The 6,895-nt window shown below is 40.3% G+C and overlaps 1 pseudogene; it reads left to right on the forward strand.

Annotated features, from left to right (window-relative positions):
• The first annotated feature begins 3,434 nt into the window (after nt 1–3,434).
• LOC116623793 lies at nt 3,435–4,317 on the forward strand (annotated as a pseudogene).
• The last annotated feature ends 2,578 nt before the right edge of the window (nt 4,318–6,895 follow it).

The raw sequence follows: 6,895 nt of genomic DNA on the forward strand, positions 1-6,895 counted from the left end.
GGATATGGTCAGGGGGTAGGGGGTAGGTTTCCTGTGAGTGGCTCCAGGGGGCAGATAACTGACCATGGGAGGAGTCCAGAAAGGCAGCTTCACCTTCGCAAATGGAAAACTTCTCTAGAATTTAGAGCCATTCAACAAGGGAACAGGTCGCCTTCTGAGGTGGTTTGTCTCTCAAAATGTTTGAACAAGTACATAGAGGATTATTGTAAAAGCAGTCCGTGTTGGCTGCTTAACGTCTTACCTCCCTTCTGACCTCACTTGGCTTAATGAGCCAGATTGCTAAGGGTAACTTGAACATCAGGTTTATTGTTGGATTATGAAATACAGTGGCCTCAGAGAGTATGTGGATTCATGATCGTTTTGCTTCTATCTGTGAGGTAGGTTGTTTCCAAAGATGTTCACACCAATCCATCCCATCCTGTATGCCCTTCTGCTTTGCGACTTTGCCAACAAAGAAATAAAGTCTCTTTCCTCTTTCCTTGAATCTGGACTGGCCCTGTGACTTTCTCTGACCAATAAAATGCAGTGCAAATGATAACTGTGATTTCTTGGTCTTATGACACCTTGCAGTTTCTGTTTCTGCCCTCTTGGATGCCAACTGCTGTGAAGACAAGTCCAGGCTACCCTGTTGGAGAGGCCACCTGGAAAGAGATGGGCCTGGATGATAAGAGGTCAAACAGAGGAGAACCAAGGTGCCCAAGCTGACAGCCAGCACCAACTGGCAGACAGCATGGATTTTCCAAACTTATCTGCCCCACCTGACCCCACCAAAGCTGAGATGAACTGTTCCCACAAACCCTTGCCCAGATTCCTGACTCAAAGAATTGTGAGCAATAAAATGGACATTGATTTAAGCTACTAAATGCTAGGCTGGTTTATTACACAGCAATAACAACAGATATCCGAAACAGAATTGGTATCTGGAAGTGGGTTGCTGCTATAACAAAAACCTAAAACCCCTGTCATTGGTTTTGATACTGGGTGGCAAGAGAAAGTTCGTTGAGGAAGCTGTCTGATCAACCTGGAATAACAGTGAGAAAATTGCCCTTGGAGGCTCATAAAAAAGAGTAAGCTATGTTACAGAGTGGTAGAATTTTTTGGCCACACTATCACCTGTGGGATCATGGAAGCTAGGAGATGCAGCTAATGAACTCACTGATTTGAGCAAATGAGGGTGTCACCTGTCCGGTTGATGTACAACTGCCCCAGCTCCAGAACTGTTTGGTTTCATCACTCTTTCTCACCTCTTAGGCCTCCAGTCAATGGCTCTGAATTTGCTGATGTGGATAAGGAGATTTCCAGGCAAAATACTGAAAATACAATTGGCTTCTCTTAGCCACATTGATAAAATACAGGAAGAGAGAGATTAACTAAACAAGGAACTGTTTCGTTTTTAGGCAGGATAAAGAAGAAATATAGAAAACCGAGGACAGACATTCAGGCCAGCAAAACATTATCAAAGTAAGAAATGACCTCAGATAAAGATTAAATCAAGGGTTTGGCTAAAAATCCCTGGTTAAAACCTTATAAGACTAAAGGCAGCATCTAGTAGACCCTCCCATCTAGACACTTTCTAAGAATATTAAGGGCATATTTTCCCACAACAGCCTTGCCTGTGGCCCAAAGAGAAGCCCATTTTAGAAAAAAAAAAATATGGATATAGTTTTTTTGTTGTTGTTTGTTTGTTTGTTTTTACTATGGTGTGATACCCAGTAACATTCATAGGGAACCCAGAACATTTTTAAGATAAATACTTACTAAAGTACCATAAGCTTTAACGAAAAGGCATAGAGACAGTTCAAAATGAATAGAGCTCTCTAGGCCCCCATTGTTTTATGGGCGGGAAGCAGGTTGAGAGAACATCTTCTAATGAAAAGAAAAAACAAAAGTGTAGAGCCAAGATCACAGAGGATAAATTCAAGAGCTTCAAACAAATAATGACCAGGGAAACATTTGTTGCCCCCTGTACATATGTGCCTGGCTGGACTTCAGAATTGCAAAGGACAAGTGATTGCTATATGCTTCCTGTTCTTTTCCTTAGCTTGTATCACTCAGCTGACAGGTGATCCTAATAACATTGCCTGGACTTCAGAATTGCAAAAGACAAGTGACCACTATATGCTGCCTGTTCTTTTCCTTAGTTTGTATCACTCGGATGACAGGAGATCCTAATAACATTGCCTGAGCCCCTTGCTGAGGGTGAGTGAAGGCACACATTCTTCTCAATGTCTTTGAGGAGCACAAAGCCACCCAATTCCTATTTGTGCATATCATCTTTCACAGCTGAGCTGGTTCAATAGAAGGATCATCTCACTATCCCACACATGCTGTCCCCGTTACACCTTGCATCACATAAAACAGATTTCCTTTCCTCAAAAGCATTGTTCACACAAAGCATGTGTATATAAAGCAGATTATAACAAAGATCTGAATTACCAGGGAGAGTGGAGTCATCTCGAATCTCCAATCTTTTTCCTTAAAAAGTTCCTTGAACATATTTACCAGCTCAGGCTCCAGCCTTCTGCCAAATTACTTAGCCCTCTCTCCCCTCTTTCTTCTTCTCTGTCCTCCACCCCCAAATCTCTGGCCCTTCCTCTGAAGAACTAAGCGCTGGGACTCCATTTGAATATCCAAAGGCTCTGCCAAACTGGAATTTCTCGAACCTTCTCTCTCTTCCACCAGTGTATGTTAGGAGAAAGAAGCCATAGAGAGATTTTTTTCTTCACTGATATGAATTACTCTGCCTTCCTCAGAAAGCAGAGGTAGTTATGGTTAATTTGGGCTCTATATTTTCCCTTTTTCATTATATTTAGATAGCACTAAGTTAAAACAACAGTCTAGATAAGAGTTTACATAATTATATTTAAGGCTAAAGTAGAAATCACTAAGACAGTAAGATGCTGAGAATATGCTTTATTCCACATGAAATTTAGTACTATTTTAAGCTTTTTAAGATTATGATTATAAAGAAAATAATATAATCTCACATTAAGATAAATATCTGCTATGAAAGACAAAAATAGGGTGGGATGGAGGAAGAGGCTGAGATTCTCCAAGGTTGCCACCCACAAGCATCAGATAATTGCTTCACTCTGGCCATTGATTTCAGTAGCTCAAAAGCTAAATAAATGCCAAAGTGAAACTTTTTTTTAAACCATTGGCTGGCATGCTTATTTTAATTGTACAATTTTAATTACAATATTTAAAGCTAGTTACAGATGTATAATTTAGTCATATTTATTATTTTAACATATTTGTATATATGTATATAAAAAACATTGTGTCATATAGGTAAAGCTGTTGAAATATTGCCAAAATGGTTCTTGGTATTTCAAAAACTAAGCACAAACTATATGGGAGAGGTTGAATAGATTGAACTACAAGAAAATATAAAACTCCTACTCACTGAAATGCACGCTTAGAGCTTTGGAAACATGGCGGAGCAAGAGCAAAGAAAAAAGATCCCTTTGGTTCCAGAAAATCTCCTGAAAAAGAGGAAGGCTTATCAGGCCCTTAAAGCCACTCAAGCAAAGCAGGTACTTTCAGACAAGAAGGAGCGGAAGAACATAAAAGAGCTCAAGTTTAAGCGACTGGAATGGTTCCCACGATTCCTGGCGGTAGCAACGTGACAAGGTGTGCCTCAGACATCTAGAAGTGAAACATCATGGCTTAGAAGTGCCAGATAAACATTCCTTGGCCTTTGTTGTTCACATCCAAAGGATTAATGGGTGCAGAAGAACCCCTGCAAGGCTTCGCCTGAAGATTTTCAGTGGTGTCTTTGTCAGAGTGATCCCCCCAGACCATAAAAATGCTGCGTATATAAAAATGAACCTTATGTGACCTGGGGATTTCCAAATTTGAAGTCTATCCGGGAACTCATCTGGAAACGTGGACAAGCCAAAGTCAAGAATAAAACCATCCTGGGGCATGTGGGTGGATCAGTGGGTTAAGCTTCTGACTCTTGATCTCAGCTCTGGTCTTGATCTCAGGGTCCTGAGTTCAAGCCCCCTATTGGGCTCCACGATGAGCATGGAGGTACTTACAAAAAAGAGGAAGAAGAATAAAGCCATCCCTTTGACTAACAACACAGTGATTGAGAAGCACCTGGGGAAGGATGGTGTTATTTGCTCGGAAGGCCTCATTCATGAAATTGCCTTTCCGGGGAAGAATTTCCAGACGATCTCTGAGTTCTTATGTCCTTTCCATTTTTCAGGGGACCCTCCTGCTGCCAAGAATAGGGTGGGCTTCCTCAAGGAGGTGGGCTTACCTGTTTATTGAGGTGAATGCATCCATCAGCTCATTTGGCAGCTGAATTAAATCTAGGATATCTGAAAGCACAGTGCATTGGAAGTATGTGTTTTGTCTTTTGTTATCAGTCCCTTCCGAGAAGATTGTTTTCTACTCTATCTTCAGAAACTAGAGGGAGGGGTCAGGGAAAAGATGATGAGATTCCTGAGGCACTTATCACAGTCCAGTTCCAAGGAAAAGTTCCAGTCCTTTTTCTGTGTGGGCTGCCGCTGCCACCTGTCAAGTCAGCAAAGGACTCGTGCCACGGCAGAGGGAGTCCTGCTGTGCCACGTCTTCTATCCTGGGGTTTCATGTTGGTGAGCGAATACCCGAGCATGAATACAAGACAGCAGTGGACCAAGCTCAGGGACATATTTGAACCTGGGGGTTCCTGGGGCCTTATTTTGGAGGAACCTGAAATATAATTACAAAGAGGAGCACAAAAACAGTGGGGGGAAAACACAAACTTAAAAAAAAAAAAAAGAAAAATCAGTGTAAACTAGGAGAAAGCCTTCACAACACATATAAACCTCAAGGGACTAATTCAGACTATATGTATATCAATAAGAAAAAACTAACAAAATAGAAAAATTATAAGAGACAAATGGGCTATTCACAAAAGAGAAAACAGGAAAGGCTCAATTCTGCTAATAATCAGGAAAATGCAAGTTAAAACCACAAGTGCTTACAGAAGCCAGGTAAGTGGGCGCCTGGGTGGCTCAGTCGTTAAGCGTCTGCCTTCGGCTCAGGTCATGATCCCAGGATCCTGGGATCGAGTCCCACATTGGGCTCCCTGCTCAGTGCAGAGCCTGCTTCTCCCTCTCCCACTCCCCCTGCTTGTGTTCCCTCTCTCGCTGTCTCTCTCCCTCTGTTGAAAAATAAATAAAATCTTTAAAAAAAAAAAAAAGAAGAAGCCAGGTAAGTAATGTTAGGGCATAAAGCAAGCCAAGTGTTTTTTTTTTTTTCTTTTTTTTTTTTTAAGATTTTATTTATTTATTTGAGAGAGAGCGCACAAACAGGGGGAAGGGGCAGAGGGAGACGGAGAAGCAGACTCCCAGCCGAGCAGGGAACCCAATGTGGGACTCGGTCTCAGGACCCCAGGATCATGACAGGGCCAGAGGCAGATTCCTAACTGACTGAGCCACCCAGGCGTCCCATAAGTGTTTCAAAATAAGAAGTGATGCTAACTGGCAATTTGGAGCACGCAGGTTTTAACTAAGAACAACTTCTACCCAGCTCCGGTGGTTGACATGAGGGAGTGATTTTTGTTTGTTCAAAAGGTACCAGATTTTTATATGAAATTTCAAAATTTTAAAAAATACTGTACAGACCAGACAAAGATGTTTGTGATGCAATACAGCCCTCAGAGCATGAATTTGCAAGCTTTAATCTAAAACCATATTGGAAGAAAATATGTTCTCTCTATTAGCAAGGCTCTAAACTTATTCCTAAAGACAGTGGGCCCCCAATGATCATGTTGCAAGGCTTTTGGTAATTTCCCTTTCCTACAAGGTTGTGGGTACCACAAGATCACTTTGATGACTGTTTGGTATCCAACAACAAGCATCCCTTGTTAATTCTATTAGTATTTCTTCACTGGGTAATTTGTCTCATTAACAGTTCATCACAACTATGCTATTTTTTACATTGACCATTTTTACATGTTTTTCTTACCAGCATTGTGTTGTAATACAACCCTAATTCTCAGAGTAGATCAACGGCTCAGAGCCGTTCATGAAAGCTTAAAAGCAGTATTCAAAAAGAAAAAAATATATACCTTAAAAAATGTAAGAATGGATGAAGAAGATGTGGTAGAGATATACAATGGAATATTACTCAGCCATAAAAAAGAATGAAATTTTTCTATTTGCAATGTGAGTGGAGCTAGAGAGTATTATGCTAAGTGAAATAAGTCAGTCAGAGAAATACAAATACCGTATGATCTCGTTTATATATGGAATTTAAGAAACAGAACAAATGAGCATGGGGGAGAGAGAGTCAAACCAAGAAACAGACTCTTACTTAACTGTAGAGAATAAAATGTTGGTTATCAGAGGGGTGGTGGGGTGGGGGTTGGGTTAAATGGGTGATGGGGATTAAGGAGGGCACTGGTTGTGATGAGCACCAGGTGTTGTATGGAAGTGCTGAATTACTAAATTATATACCTGAAACCAATATTACACTGTATATTAACTAACAAGAATTTAAATAAAAACTTAAAAAAAATGTAAGGTTAAATTGTGAATAGGACTCCAGTATAAATTAAAAATGTGAATCAGTGTATGCTGATGTAGAGAATTCAAATAAGTGCCATCAATCAATCAATAAACAGGAAGTACAAAGATGAATTTCTGAAAATTGGTATTTTTTTTGGACTGGCAGTCTGTTCCTCCAATAATCGGCATTTATGAAAATTTGACAAATAATGACATGATCCATCAATGTTTTTATCTAATTTTCAAGACAAGCATAGTGAGCTACTTTCTGGTAAAACAATGGAATTTTTACAAAACCAGTAATGCTGTTCAGCACAAACTTGATGAATTGTGTCTCTAAAGAAAAGTCATACTAATGATCATCACTGCAGTCTTTAAAACCAGGTATAGGT

This window comes from Phoca vitulina, unplaced genomic scaffold, assembly GCF_004348235.1.
Source record: "Phoca vitulina isolate PV1807 unplaced genomic scaffold, GSC_HSeal_1.0 scaffold61, whole genome shotgun sequence".
NCBI lineage: Eukaryota > Metazoa > Chordata > Mammalia > Carnivora > Phocidae > Phoca > Phoca vitulina.